This window comes from Schistocerca serialis, chromosome 7, assembly GCF_023864345.2.
Source record: "Schistocerca serialis cubense isolate TAMUIC-IGC-003099 chromosome 7, iqSchSeri2.2, whole genome shotgun sequence".
NCBI classification, from domain to species: domain Eukaryota; kingdom Metazoa; phylum Arthropoda; class Insecta; order Orthoptera; family Acrididae; genus Schistocerca; species Schistocerca serialis.
The window spans coordinates 57,766,040-57,782,512 of record NC_064644.1 but is presented as its reverse complement, the minus strand read 5'-3'; the positions used below and the strand labels follow the sequence as shown (position 1 = coordinate 57,782,512).

The window sequence follows — 16,473 nt, the reverse complement described above, 5'->3', positions numbered from 1 at the left end:
GTGAGACTCCATAGATACTTGCAATGTTACTAATGGCGGCTTGCTAGGTCGTAGCCATTGACTTAGCTGAAGGCTATTCTAACTATCCGCTCTGCAAATGAGCGAGGCTTCGTCAGTGTGCATCGCTAGCTACGTCGTCCGTACAACTGGGGCGAGTGCTAGTCTGTATCTCGAGACCTGCCTTGTGGTGGCCCTCGGTCTGCGATCACACAGTGGCGACACGCGGGTCCGACATGCACTAATGGACAGCGGCCGATTTAAAACTACCACATAGCAAGTGTGGTGTATGGCAGTGACACCACATTTTACAAAAAACTATTAGTTACACAATCTTACTACACTGAATTAAAAAGAAGTTTGAATATTTGCGGCAAACTCTTAAAATTATGAGAGAAATTACACTTTTAAACAAAGAAAATATTACGACTGCTATGGAAACCCCTATCCTTTCACACATTAAACAATACTAACTGTGGACCTTTAGTGACCGTCATTCACACCTCATATTGAGCCAAGGGTTTTTTCTCTGACACCAAATGTAACAGTTCTGCTACTAAATGTAACTGGGTTTTCTCTTTTGATGCTAGCCAATTGTCAGGATGAGCACTACTGCAATGGGCATTTAATTCTAAAGCATTATGTCAGGATGACAATATTAATTAAATTAATTTTTCTCTCTTAACAACATGTGGGCAGGGTGGGTTCTTCCTTGGCTCAGGTATGAGGTAGAATGAGACAGAATTTTTACATAAGATAACTTTTATTGAAGATTTGTACAACTGTTTCCTTACTCGATGTTCTGGCTTGGAGAGCGGCAGCTGTGTCGTTTGCGGAGCCTTCTGCTGCGGCAGTGGCAGCGTCTGATTACGCGTGGCGGTGTGTATCTCGTGTCACCATCTCGCCCAGCTGACTGGAGACACGCAGCGCTAGGTGGCCCGTTTTATTATTGCGAGCGAAGTCGTGCATCGGATGGTGATACCTTGGATGTGGTGTCCCAGTGCTTCTCTTCTCCAAGCGGCCGCGTGTGTTGTGCGTCGGCCAGCGGAGCGGCGCGGCGGGGGAAGGCCAGTGCCCCGGACTCGAACAACGGACTCCTGCTTGCAAGTCTTCGGCTGTCAGATCTTCATCCCAGCTCATAGGTGACTGCTGATGTGAGGCCGTCTCCTTCCCGTCCTCACGAGTCACCCGGGTATGTAAAAATCAGGCTTCAAATACCTTTTAACTTCTGTCTTCTGGTGCCGAGGCTGCTACTTGCTATTCCATTACAGCGGCGGACTTGGTGCGTTTGTGCATGATGTAGTCTCTTCTTGCATGACGGTCTTCAGCACCGAAACTGACTGAAAACAATTGCTACTCTCATCTCATTGTCGGGCCCACTGTGTCTCGTGTATTTATTCACTTCAGTTCACTGGAGGTGAACGACTTCACGGTCATTGCCTCTTCTGTCACGTTGAAAAGCTTCTCGAAGAATCTTCTTAACGTCGGTCATTGGCTCTTGGAATGTAGGCGAGGGCCTTTGCTCACATGTGACAACTGAGAAACACGTGAGCCGGTCGGGCGATTCCCTGACGGCTGAATCGACAGCGTCCGCTTATGTTGAACTTGCTGACTTCACGGTCATTGTCTCTTCTGCTCTGCTGTTCCGCCCGCTGTTTGCTAGTTTGTAACTCTCTAAACTAAACCAATTTTTCATTTATATTCTAATTTCTACTTCACTTTGATTTCACTAATTTGTTTACTTAAGTACCACTCAACAGAGGGGTAAGACGTGTCTGATGAGTAATAAAAAAAAAACCACAAGTCCATAGGGAAGAGCTATGGGATTCATTGTTAGTATCAGAATGTAAAATATCTTTGGATGACCTAGGCCAGATAAGGCAGAAAGTATACATACCATTCCATCAGAATTTCTAAAATCTCTGGGGGGACGCCACAGCAAAATATTTATTCACGTTGTTGTGCAGAATGTCTGAGACTGGCGACTTACCATCAGAACTTCAGGAAAGCATCATCACATGATTCCTAAGATTGTGACAGGTGCGGGAATTATCGCACAGTCAGCTTAACAGCTCACACATCAAAGTATCTGGCAAGAATAATATACAGAAGAATGGAAAAGAAAATGGAGGATGTGACATATGACAATCAGTTTAGGTTTAGGAAAGGTAAAGGCACCAGAGAGGTAGTTCTGACGTCAGACGACGGAATAAGGACTGAAGAAAAATCAAGACACATTCATTGGATTTGTCAACCTGGTGAAAACGATCAATAGTGTCAAGTGGTGCAATATGTTCAAAATTCTGAGAAAAGAAGGGATGGACTATAGGGAAAGGCAGATAATATGTAATATGTGTGCAATATCTACAAGAGGCAAGAGGGATTAATAATGTCGGGAGACCAAGAACGAAGTGCTTTGATTAAAAAGTGTGTAAAACAGGGATCTAGTCATTTGTCTCTACTGTTCAATCTACACATCGAAGAAGTAACGACAGAAATACAGGAAAGGTTTAAAAGTGGGATTAAAATTCAGGGTGGATGGATATCGGTGATAAGTTTCACTGACGACATTGTTACCGGCAGTAAATGTGAAGAAATATTACGGGATGTGTTGATGGAATGAACAGTCTAATTCTAATGAGTACAGAACATGGGCGTAGAGTAAATCGAAGGAAGACGGAAGTATGAAGAACTAGCAGAATGACAACAGTGAGAAAATTAACATCAGAAATGGGCAGGCAGCAAAATAATCCATGATGATCCGAGCAAGGACGACACAAAAAGCCGGCCAGCACTGGAAGAATGGGCATTCCTGTCCAAGAGTAGAGTGCTAGTATAAAACACAGATTCTAATTTCAGAAAGAAATTTCAGAGATTTTGCGTTTGGAGCACATTATTCTGTGATAGTGAGATATGGACTGTGGGAAACCGGAATAGGAGGGAATCGAAGACTTTGAGGTGTGGTGCTACACAAGAATATCGCGTATTAGAGAGATTGATAAGGTGAGGAATGAAAAGGTCCTCCGCAGAATCGGGGAAGATAGGAACATGTGGGAAACACTGATAAGAAGAAGAGACACGATGATAGGACGTCTGTTATGACATCACGGAATAACTTCCAAGGCATTAGAGAGCTGTATAGGGTAAAACTGTTGTGGAAGACAGAGACTGGAACACATCCAGCAAGTAATTCAGGACGTTTTTTGGCAATTGCTACTGTGACATGAAGAGGTTGTCACAGAAGACGAATTCACAGCCGTCTGCTTCAAACGAAGAAACTAAACTGTTTTCACTAAGAAGTTTATGAGTTGACTTGACTTCCAATAAATGTTTTAGGTGATTCTCAACCAGTTCTTATTATCACTATAGCTGTCATATTCGTCGCGTGCGACTCGCAGCCGATTTGGTCTTCAAAATTGGTCCTTCATTTTGCCGTCTCAGTTCCACATTGATTAACTTTGTGACGTGACTAGTTTCGATCATTCCCACACATCTAACGGCCGTTCAGCAAGTAATACAACACATTTTCACATTTCGTTAGTACTTGTTAAGTTCTTTATGCTTACTGATTGGTTACAGAAAATGGGTCATCCTGATTAACGGACACCTTTCCGGCCCAAAATGAGTAACTCTATATTCATGAAGATGTTATTGTTCTTAGACTGGATGCTGTAAACTAGCTTCTAGTTCGAAAAAAAAGTTACCTATGATACACATCGCTTAACTATTAATATACTTGAAGAAGAAGTTAGACCCCAATGGTGATAATTAAAGAGCAGCTACTCATGGAGATCCAGTGCAGGCTGTAATAACGAACCGATATACGCTTCAAAAAAATAGTTCAAATTTTTGGTGCCAGGTACATATGCGGCGCAGTACACCGTTTGTATGTGAGTGTGGCATCCACGCTGTCATTTGACAAGGCATCACGTGAATGAACAGTAAGGCTATAGAGAAGAGAGAGGGTGCGCTCTTACTGAAAATTGTTTTATGTGAAGACCAGCAATTACAGTGACGCCCTGAGGGAGTATCACAGGCCGAAAGTTCTGAGGAGACGCACGATGTTAGTAAATGGTTGACGATAATGAATTTCTAAATCATGGATCAACCTGGTGTGGCACCTGGAATAGAAAGGTGTCCTATTCTGACGAAAATTTCTGACAAGGTTGCTGTTGCTGTAACTAATCATGCAGCGCGTGCCCGGGGGATGCTAGTGCTCGTGTGTGTCACGGGAATTGTCCATCCTTCGATCAACATTACGCAAAGTATTGCCGTCTACGAGTGTATTAGACTGGTATTGTGCAAGATGCAAACGGTGCAACAACCGGAACATCATGATTCCCAGAAACGTTCTAAGTACAGTATGGCACGGATCGAAGTTGATCACATGTGGCTGAGCAACATTCTATCACGGATGCTACTTTCATGAGTTCCTCTCTCCCCACCGCACCGGTGTGCAGTTTTGAACTGTAGTGAAAGATACAGCACATGGTACGAGTAACATTCAGTTTCGAGGGTGTGACCTCGATAAAAAAGCCACGTCATCTGGCATATGCAAAAAAAAAATTTTATTGCCCCTTTTAAGTTTTATTGACTCATTGTACCATGTCTTATAAGTGAAAATAATCTGTTAGCAGGTAATAAAAGATTAATTCGAGTAATATGGGAGATATATGGTAGTATCGCGACACATTTTTCAGATATGCTCTATCAGCTGTGACACTTGTGAATAACCTCCGGCGTCGTTTCCACCGTTCGCGCTGACGTCATTCGATATACAAACGTCGGAACTGCCACGCTTTCATTCGTTGTTGAAAGCAATTTATCGTACATTTCTACCACAAAGCTAGGCATTTGCTTATCCGACAGCACGGAAAGCGCATTATAGCGCCAGGAAATAAATAATCTCACGAAATTAAAGTTGAGCATGCTAGCAGAGTGTTTGTCCGTATCTCTCCTCTCAGAGGAGAAACAATTGTGAGTGTTCGTAGCGATAAGCGCTCTAAGCTGGTGATTGGGAGTGTGGTAAGAAATCTGATACAGCAACAGTATAAATCTACCATCCGCCAAACGTGAATTTTTCAATTGTTACATCAAGATTTCCACACCACTGTGTGAGACTTTTATTGACTGGAGTTGCAGAGAGCAACAACCCCCTCAGAACTTATTCTGCATTCGAGAGCAGCGGCCTACAGTAAAGTCCAGCGGATGTAGCTTACGTGAGACGAAACACAGACAATGAAGACGAGAGAACACGCACACAAATGCGTGAGACAAGATATCTTTACATATTTTCTCACTTCTTTACATATTTGCTCACCTTGTGCAGACGATGCAAATCGAGGGCAGCGCAAGGAAGTAAGTAGTTCAAGGCAAATTGTGTCAATAAATAGTTCCGACAGAGTTTCAGTCTGTTTTTCAGTTAATAGCGTTCGCTCTCATTGAAGGTAAGTGGGTTGAGTCACGTGCCTGTAGGGTATATACAGTCTGAAACCTTCAGCTGGGCACAGTGTAGCGGTTCCTACCAGATCCTGCATAATTAATTAATTAGGATGTTCTCGCCGTGGCACGAAACTACACCAGACATGCTAACAGGACAAGTTGTTCCTCGCGAATTGGTGCATGTCGAGTGGTACGTTAACCACCTTGTAACGAGAAGGTCCAGCAAACTTGCTTGTCCCCCAGCTCATCATCAAAGGTTAGCGTACCTTGTGTCTTCTAAAGTTGTCTCGATGTCCTCACCGGTTTGCTTCTCCACCGACCTTGAAACGTCCCCTTAAAAAAATTATAAATGACTGTTTCCAGAATGAGATTTTCACTCTGCAGCGGAGTGTGCGCTGATATGAAACTTCCTGGCAAATTAAAACTGTGTGCCCGACCGAGATTCGAACTCGGGACGAGGTACTGGCAGAAGTAAAGCTGTGAGTACCGGGCGTGAGTCGTGCTTCGGTGGCTCAGTTGGTAGAGCACTTGCCCGCGAAAGGCAAAGGTCTCGAGTTCGAGTCTCGGTCGGGCACACAGTTTTAATCTGCCAGGAAGTTTCATAAATGACTGTGCTTAAACTGACACACAATATTTTTAGCGCAACGCAATCTGACTTTCAATAATCCCTACAAAAGAATGGCACTGACTAACACTAACCTTTACCTTTTACAAATCACTTACCTCACAAAAATCTTCGTTATTCAAACTACTGCAATACAGCGAGCGCCATTACTGCCAGCTTATGTGTTCAAAAGTCATAATATATACAGCAGTTCATGGCATCCAGTATTACAAATTTACTGTCTCTGATGGACACACGTCCTGATCATCCGCTCTCAAAACTCCGCCATTTCTCTCCCCACATCCACCACTGCTGGCGGCTCACTTCCAACGCGCTGTTAACAGCCAACTGCCCACTACAGTAGAATATTACAACAATGCAAACCAACCACAGCTTTCACACAGCACAGTCAGTGATTTTCATATAGATCGCTACATGACGTTACCAACATAAAAACCTAAATAGCCTACTTACAACCTTAGATTCTAATTCTATCGAGCATTTTTTCTTTTTTTTCGATCAACTGTGAACGATGGAATGGCAAATGGGAAAGTCTTGGATCATTTCAGAGACATTCTCGAAGTAAAAGGATGCCGTCATATTTTATTACAAATAAGGATATAATATTCTTTAGAGCCAGTCTAGCAGTAATTTCTAAGTTCGCGGAGTCTAATCTACACTTAATGACTACTACTGCAGGTTAACAGTAAACTGCACACGACTTTAATTCCCATACGAAATCGCACACACGCCAGATGGCAGACAAACGTTTCCTGAAGCCAAATAATACTTTCACATAAGATGAATAATAGTAGTAAAAACGTTACCAGAAAAAAAATTTGTTAAACCCTTTAGAGCTTTCCAGTTCACTGAAGATTTATTGTTGTAACAGTGCATATTGCCTGCATGAAAATAATTTCACTTACAGATCAATAGCACAAGCGCTTCTGTGGTACCAGGTATCGACCCATTCCGAAACCCCCGTGTTAGTATGTGGTATAGGCTCTACGGGGGGGAATGAGGGCGCTGACTCTAGCATCATGTCGATCGTACAGATGGCGAATATTATCCTGCTTGTATGATAATTGTACTCGGGTATGTTATGCCACGCCTGCTCGAACCATTGACGTACTTGAGTAGGAGTAGATGGTAGACAAGATGCACGAGTCACTTCCCATTCCATCATACCCCACATTTGCTCGATTGGAGACATGTTCGGAGGTAGTGCTGGCTTGGGAAGTTGCTGCACGTCTTGCAGAAAATGTCGAGTCCCATGGACCGTGCGTGAGCGAGCGTTGTCCTGTTGGAACAACACATCACCCTACCGTTGCAAAAGACGGGTCTAACAATATTCTGCACATAACGAGCCCTGATTAGCGTCCCTTCCAGATACATGAAAGGTGAACGATGCCGGAAGGCCTACGCGCTACAGTCTCGAACCGCGCGATCGCTACAGTCGCAGGTTCGAATCCTGCCTCGGGCATGGATGTTTGTGATGTCCTTAGGTTAGTTAGGTTTAAGCAGTTATAAGTTCTAGGGGAGTGATTACCTCAGAAGTTAAGTCCAATAGTGCTCAGAGCCATTTTTTTACTCGCGTGCAGGTAGAATCTGCTTTTGTTCTTGATGACCACGGTGGGCCATTCTATCTCCCTCTGACAGCACCAGTCAAGCCGCGCATGTCCATCCTGTGGCGAGAGTGGAAGACAGACTAGAGGTGTGCGGCGTGCCTGTAGTCTCACTGGTAATAACGGGTTCGCAATATTCGTGTTGAAACGTCTGGGCTCAGAAGCCCTCTTACATGTGCTGTATTAGCTGTACGTTATGCCACAGCTGCCCTTACAGTGCCGTGATCCTGACGGGCGTCACTGCTGCGTGGAAGTCCAGAACCTCGTCTAAGGGTGTGAGAATGTTCACGTGACGACTGATACCAGCATCCTAGCACACCTGGCGCAGCACGTCCTAGGTGTGTGGTAATTCTCCAAAAGGACCATCCAGCCACTCGGAGGGCCACAATTTGATTCGTTTCAGACAAGATCTACTGGCTGTAGAAAGCAACAGTGCATCCTGGAATGGTTAACTTCTTGCTACACACGTTTTCACCACATTGAACCTCATGAGTGTGAGCATTCCCTATTAAAGGGTAGACACAGATGGGGCTCTGGTCGCTATGTCACTACAAGTATCTGTTAGCGGATCACACTGAAACCGTTATCAGAATATCCGCTATCACCGACTTGGCATGTGCCATCATCGGGTCAGAACTGAAGTCGTATTTCCAAGTAAACTAATTTACTGCTACCAACAGTGTACATGGTGTTGGTGTGAATACTAGTCGAAGACTAAATGCAAGCCAACTTCAGTGTTTCGCGCCTGCCTTCACAAAGCGCGTTTCTGGCTGGTCAGATTAGCTGTCCCAGGTCTGACAACACTACGTAAAAAATTCTAATTAATATCACAACTGTATTTTGGAGTTAGTGACCTCACAGTTAGTAAGATGTTAGTGTGGATAACTTCCGCGCCCGGGTTCCCGGGTTCGATTCCCGGCGGGGTCAGGGATTTTCTCTGCCTCGTGATGACTGGGTGTTGTGCGAAATCCTTAGGTTACTTAGGTTTAAGTAGTTCTAAGTTCTAGGGGACTGATGACCATAGATGTTAAGTCCCATAGTGCTCAGAGCCATTTGAGCCATTTGATCACTTCCGCAGTCTATCAGGAAGAGTGTGTAAATATTTCAACAGTACACATTAATACACAAAATGCATTTACCGGCAAACATTACAATCACGCATTCTCTATACTCTCCAATACGACATAGCTCCTACTCGCACTTTTGTTTTCACGATTCCTAACAACCTGTCGTTTTCGTGGAGGGGAATGCTGCCGAATACTTGCTGGCTTACAGCTTTGTTCACCTTACTACACTGTACAATGAAACGTAACCAACTGTGGACTGATATAGGGCGTAATGCCACAACGGATAAGTTACTGCGAATCACAGAATAAATTAGCTGAGGCGACAAAAGTCATGGGATACATCTAATATCCTGTAGGACCTACTTTTGCAGTAAGTCGACGTGGCACCAACTCAATAAGTCGTAGGAAGTGCCCTGCAGAAATACGGATCCACACTGCGTCTACAGCCGATTGCGAAAGTGTTGCCGGTGCAGTTTTTTGTGCACCAACTGACCTCTCGATTATGTCCCGTAAACTTTCATGTTGGGCGACCTGGGTGACTAAATCATTGGCTCAAATTACCCAGACTGTTCTTCAAACCAATCGCGAGCAATTGTGGCATGGCGCATTGTCATCCACAAAGATTCCTTCGTTATTTGGGAACAAGTAGCCGAACATAAACATTTACAGTCAATGGTCGTTCAGCTGGTCCAGAGAACCCAGTGCTTTCCACGTGAACGCAGCTCACACCCTAATGGAGTCACAACCAGCTTGCGAGTGCACTTAGCCTTGTTGACAACTAGGATCCATTGCTTCGTGAGGCCTGCGACACATTCGAACCCTACCATCAGCTCTTACCATCTGAAATCGGGACTCATCTGACCAGGCCACGATTTTCCATTCGTCTAGGGTTCCAACCGAAACGGTCACGAGCACAGGTGAGGAGCCGTATTGATATATCGTATTAACAAAAGCTCCTGCGTCGATCGTCTGCTGCCACAGACCATTAACGCCAAACTTTGCCTCATTGTCTTAACGGATTTGTTCGTCTTATGTCCCACATTTATCTCTGCAGTTATTTCACTCAATGTTAGCAGTGACAACCCTACGCAAACGCTGCTGCTCGCGATCGTTAAGCAAAGCGCATCAACGACAGGCAATGCCTGTAATGTAATGTATTCTCGGCACATTCTTGACACTGTGGGTCTTGGAATGCTGAATGTCCAAGCTATTTCCAAAATGGAATATCCTATGCTCCCAGCTTCAACTACAATTCTGGGTTTAAATTCATTTAATTCCATAACCATCGTTCTCCTGAATGCAAGTCCAATGTGTTAAGCACTGCGCCACCTCGCTCGGTGCGAAAACAATGCAGTAATATCGTAATGTAACAGGTGATCCAACAAACATATAAAACAGAATTAGCTCTTATGATGGGTCCTCATAGCGGACCTATAAAAGCATTAATCTTATTGAAATATGAGCATTTGGTTCACAGAGTGAAAATGAATTGATGACAATTTCACGTACGTGCTAAGTTATAGCCTGGTGAAATGTATAGAGGGGGAGCTCACAAGCTTCATTAGTACAATCATGTACTTCAGTATTTATTGTAGTCGCAGACTAACATGAAGGTCGTCAGATACGAAATCGAGACGTCTACTTTGTTGGTTTCACAACACATGCATCGTGACAGGTAGAGGCAACGCGTATTTAGCTGGGTTAAGCTCTTACGGTTCTAAAAGGTTGCGTACACACATATGAGAAATTTAATACTCTCTCGTATGCAGCCGTCACGCCAGGATGAGGTCCAAGTGGGGGGACAACAGGGGAAGGGCTTGGGGGTTTGTGTAAACGTAATGGTCTGCACCGCCATCACAAACACTTGCCATTGTGCCCTTACGCACATTGTCTAAATCACACAAGAGCTACAGATCCGAACGAGGCGAAGGGCACGGGAGAGCTGCGTGGCTGCCTCCACGGTGCAAGGAGCGCAGCTTTAAATAAGGAGGCTGCCTCATCTCAGGTAAGTTCACAAGGAAAAATCTCGAGCCATGTTTGTCTTTCATATTTCCCTTTTCTTCCGCCTTTAATATAAAGTAAAAGAAGCGGAGGCAGTGTTTGTGGAAGCTCTGCTGGGAACTTGAATAAACGGGGAAACGTTGCAGATCGCGAATTTTCGTCCGGGGTGGGACGTTAATGAAGAGGTCGTAACTACGTTTACTTTCAAGGGAAACGCTCGGCGTCTTGCGCGTAATAACTTGAAAGTTGATTAGCTCTGCAGTGAGTGATTCTGCATCCAACCAGTCCATGGAGGATAAACCAATAAAGGACGGATTTGTACCACGTTTGCAGACAGTTCATCTCGACGTCATTCGACACCCAAGGTAGAATGATGGCGGTGGAAAGGAGACAGATGCGTTTAGGGCAGCTAACAGTCAGGACTAAAGAAGTTTCGTGTGAAGCACTCCCTTCAGACGCAAGTTAATGCTCAGATACAGCATAAGTAGTGTTCTTCTCGACACAGACAGTCGTTTAAATATGAGGGCGTAACGTTTCAAAGCGATATGAAATGGAGCAAGCATGCGAGGACAGCGGTAGGGAAGGCGAATTGACGACTTTAGCTTGTTGGAAGAATTGTAGGAAAGTGACCGCATATAGGACGTTAGTGCGACCTATTCCTGAGTATGTTTGGAATCCGTACCAGATCAAATTGAAGGAAAACATCGAGGCAATTCAGAGGCTGGCTGCTAGATGTTGCCGGTTGGTCTGAAGAACCCGCAGTTGTTAGGGACATACTGCGGGAACTAAAATGGAAGTAAATGATGACTAACTGAATACCTCAGCTGCCGACAGGTGGTGTTAATATACCTCGATGTGGACAGCTGAAAATGTGTGCCCCGACCGGGACTCGAACCCGGGATCTCCTGCTTACATGGCAGACGCTCTATCCATCTGAGCCACCGAGGACACAGATGAATAGCGCGACTGCAGGGACTTAACCCTTGCATGCTCCCCGTGAGACTCACATTCCCAACTGTCCACAATTCTACATATGTATTGTACCTTATAGACATTTGCCCACCCACTCATTACTCGCGCACCCTTTGGCGATTCCCGTAAGAGTTTAGGCAACCTGTGCGCATTCGCACAGACGAAGGTATATGTAGCTTTTCGAGGTATATCAACAACACCTCTCGGAAGCTGAGGTTTTCAGTTAGTCATCATTTATTCCAGGGAAAAGCTGCACGGTCATCGACAGTAACTGTTCTTTCGAGAACAAGTTACTGTCTTCGTATATAAAATGGAAGTCCCTGGAGGAAAATGAGACGTTCTTTCCGGCTGAAACTATTGCCAAAATTTAGAGAAGCTGACTGCACAACGATTCTACTGCCACCAACATACATTGCGCGTGAGGACCACGAAGATAAGATACGAGAAATTAGCTCTCGTACGGAGGAATATAGACAGTCGATTTCTCCCAGCTCTATTTGCGAGTGGAGCACGAAAGGAATGACTAGTAATATGTACAGGGTGCGCTACGCCACGCACCGTACAGTATTTTGCAGGGTGTCTAGATATGGAGAAGCAGAGGAAAAATGTCTGTATTGGTCACGTTTTCATTTTGGCAACAGAAAGTTCATCACCAGCTTACAAGCAACGGAAGATAAAAGCATAATGCCTACAGTGACAATACGGAATTCACTTAAATGTGCATTTGCTGGAGAAGTGAGTTAGAAACTAATGACCAGATTGACAGTTATCAATACTCGCAATTTTATGTATTACAGGTGAGTTGACAACTGTGGAACGTGCTTCGCACAGAGCAGTTTAATCGTTCCAAAGTAAAACACACGGAAAAAGAACGGTTAGATATTTCTTGGATTAATTAATTAATACGTCGATATATGAAATAATTTTATATACTTCTATGAGACATGCATTTATTGCACTGCGCAGTAGTGTTGTTTTAGTGCAAAGACACTCAGCAGACTGACAAGGGAAACTCTGATGCCGCACGGTCTTGATTGTTACCAGTGACGATGGACCAGGGAGGCGAGTAGTCAACGACGAATGCACATCCATTGTAAAACCGAATGAAAAATATCACGTCGGACGTAATTTATTCCGATTTGCTTATGTAGTTCAATTCATATAATCGTATTCGCACTGGCCCACATATCTTGCACCTAGGAACTTTTTATTATAAATTATGTAAGAACTAATAAAGGACGTAATAGATGATGACTTGACGTAACACGTCGTTGTTATTGGAAAAGGATGTAATTGTTTTACGTGATTCAGGCAGGAGAAAAGTACTATAAATGCGCCATTTGTGCTAAAATGAAATTTCTGCATGACATTGTAATGAGTAGGACTCATGGCCTGGGGGTTCACCACCAACTGGAATTACGTATGTAGATAGTTCATACATTCGTATATGTATATGTGTTCTCAGGAGGGAGTTTGCGAATGACAAAAATTGTCTTTTCTTTTGATTGCATTTACTTGGAGAGTTAAATTTTTTACAGCTTTAAGAGATCATAGACCATAAGATGAGACCCAAATTTCAGTCTGAGTCGTTTACCCGTTCCTGAGAAAAAGGAGTCTGAAAAGACTTTGAGACAGTCGTATAACAATTGAAAATAACTTTTTTTTAACTGATATCATGAGAAATTAACAATTTGATGGATTTTCCCCTCACTTGTACTGTGAAACCTCACATCATGCTAATTTCATGATTCTAGGTCAACGGAAAGTACCCTGTAGCTTATGGTAAGTTCGCGGGTACCAAAGTATGTGAGATAAATGGCCTTACCTTTTGACTGCATTGACGTAGAAACTTAAATGTCTGATATCCCCAAGGGACCGTAGACTGTAGTATGTGACAGAATTGTTAACTAGCTACGTCCATCCGCTCCTGAAACAAAAGTGGGTCTTAACGGTCGGACAGACCGACAGAGAGACGAGCAACGAAGTGGTCCTGTAAGGTTTCCGTTTTTACTGACTGAGGTACGAAGCGATAAAAATGGTCTCAATAACAACGGGTAGGACTTTGAATACCATACTACATGGCTGTGGAAAACTGAAGAACGAGACACATAAACTACTATACACATCAGCTGCGGGAAATGAATGAAAGTGAGGGAGGATGTTGCCAGACGCCCCCCACTCATGCGCCTCATGCGCACAAAGTTGGACGTCACATGGCGTCAGATCAGTATGACTGTAGAGCCAAACGTGACAGGCCCTGCAACAACAGGTTATAGAAGGAACGGGAAAACACAGTGTGTATCAATCAACGGGAAACGATGGTGCACTGTCGTTGTGTTAATCCTTACAGTATGGCCCGGGCACATCATCTGAGTGACTTCAGTCGAGCACGAACCATAGGAAACTGGTAAAGGACGACGTGTGACGAGTGAGGCCTAGGAGTTTGGTACTTGTTCAGAAGTAGATGACCGCTAAATTGTGCAACATTCGAGAAGGAACCCACGTCGGACAGAGAGTGCAATTGCAGCTATATTTAACAGGAGTGCAAGGCACGTGATGTCACTCTACAGAGAGGCACGGACGACCAGTGCGTGGCTCCGTTAATATCCGCACATCGGCGACATCACTTGCAATGCTGCAACGTTGTCCTCGATGGAGAGTGTTCATCGGAGGGTATCATCTGGAGTGCGACAGGGAAGTGTGGTAGGTTCGCTGTTGTTTTCTATCTACATAAATGATCTTTTGGATAGGGTGGATAGCAATGTGCGGCTGTTTGCTGATGATGCTGTGGTCTACGGGAAGGTGACGTCGTTGAGTGACTGTAGGAGGATACAAGATTACTTGGACAGGATTTGTGATTGGTGTAAATAATGGCAGCTAACTCTAAATACAGATAAGAGTAAATTAATGCAGATGAATAGGAAAAAGAACACAGTCACGTTGATTAAATGTTTGTGCGTAGCATTTGCAGAGCGATATGAAGTGGGACGAGCAAGTAGTGGCAGTTGTGGGGAAGGCGGATAGTCGTCTTCGGTTCATTGGTAGAATTTTGGGGAGATGTGGTTCGTCTGTCAAGGAGACCGCTTATAAAACACTAATACGACCTATTCTTGAGTACTGCTCGAGCGTTTGGGATACCTATCAGGTCGGATTGAGGGAGGACATAGAAGCAATTCAGAGTCGGGCTCCTAGATTTGTTACTCGTAGGTTTGATCATCACGCGAGTGTTACGGAAATGCTTCAGGAACTCGGGTGGGAGTCTCTGGAGGAAAGGAGGCTTCTTTTCGTGAATCGCTACTGAAGAAATTTAGAGAACCAGCATTTGAGGCTGACTGCAGTACAATTTTATTGCCGCCAACTTATACTTCGCGAAAAGACCACAAAGATAAAATACAAGAGATTAGGGTTCGTACAGAGGCATATAGGCAGTCATTTTTCCCTCGTTCTGTTTGGGAGTGGAACAGGGAGATAAGATGCTAGTTTTGTTACGAGGTACCCTCCGCTACGCACCGTATGGTGGATTGTGGAGTATGGATGTAGATGTAGATGCAGATGTAGAATGATACCAAGAGTATAGGGGCTGGACCAACGAGGAGTGTGTCACGTGTTCTTCTCAGATGACAGTAAATTCAATCTGAGTAGCGATTCAGGACGTACCCACTTACTGCTAGAGGTGGGAGCACGTAATACACGCAGAAACATTGTCGAACGCGATAGTTTTGGTGGTACAGGTGTTATGTTGCTGAGAGACATAATACCGTCTGGACGTACTGACCTGCAGATCTTTGAAAACCGTGTACTCGTTTGTCGACATTATTGTCACACTCCACTGCTCCCCATGTGTGTCTTTTCAGGGAAGCGTATGTCGCTAACTTCATTTTTATGGATGGCCGTGCGTGACCGCACCGAACATCGCACGTGGAGGAGCACTTGGCGAACGAGAGAATATTCGTCATATGGACTGGCCTGCCCCTACCTCCGGAATTAAATTCCAATCAACATTCATGGTATGCTTTGGGAAAAGTACTGCAGCATGTCCACGTGCAGTTGTCATTCGTGCTTGTGGAGGAATTGAAACGTCCCCTTTGAAGAAATTATACATCACTGTGCTTAAACTGACACACAATATTTTGTTAGCGCAACGCAATCTGACTTTCAAAATTCCCTACAAAAGAATGGCCCTGACTAACATTAAACTATACCTTTCACAAATCACTTACCTCACAAAAATCTTCGCTGCTCAAGCTACTGCAATACAGCGAGCGCCACTACTGCCAGCTAAATAAAAGATTCAAACTATGGAAGGCACTAACTACTGATAGGGATAGTTAGCAAATGAAAGATATTAATAGAGAACAAACAATGTATTTACCTTGATATCATCATATAGAATATAGCAGTTCATGACAAATTTCAAAACTCCGCCATCTCTCTCCCCACATCCACCACTGCTGGCGGCTCACCTCCAACTGCGCAACGCTACGCGCTGTTCACATCCAGCTGCCTAACACTACAATGGCGAGAATTACAACAATGCAAAGCAGCCACAGACTGCACACAGCACAGCCAGTGATTTTCATATTGAGCGCTACGTAACGTTGCCAATAAGAAAACATAAACAGCCTACTTACATAGAGAAAACATAAACAGCCTACTTACAGAATGGAGCTCACCACCACAACAACTCCTCACCACCCGCGTGGCCAGCATGGTAGCAGGTGTCAGAGGCGTTGTGATCACACACCCCATTAAGGACTAAGGCCCA

General features: G+C 44.2%; 1 protein-coding gene and 1 non-coding gene across 3 annotated transcripts in view; both read right to left on the bottom strand.

Annotated features, from left to right (window-relative positions):
* LOC126412735 (carbonic anhydrase-related protein 10-like) overlaps positions 1–16,473 on the bottom strand; it is a 962,152-nt gene that overhangs the window by 740,667 nt on the left and 205,012 nt on the right. The gene's annotated exons all lie outside the window — the stretch shown is intronic.
* Positions 11,611–11,684, bottom strand: Trnat-ugu (transfer RNA threonine (anticodon UGU)). The gene has a single exon. It is a non-coding gene; the product is annotated as a tRNA-Thr (tRNA).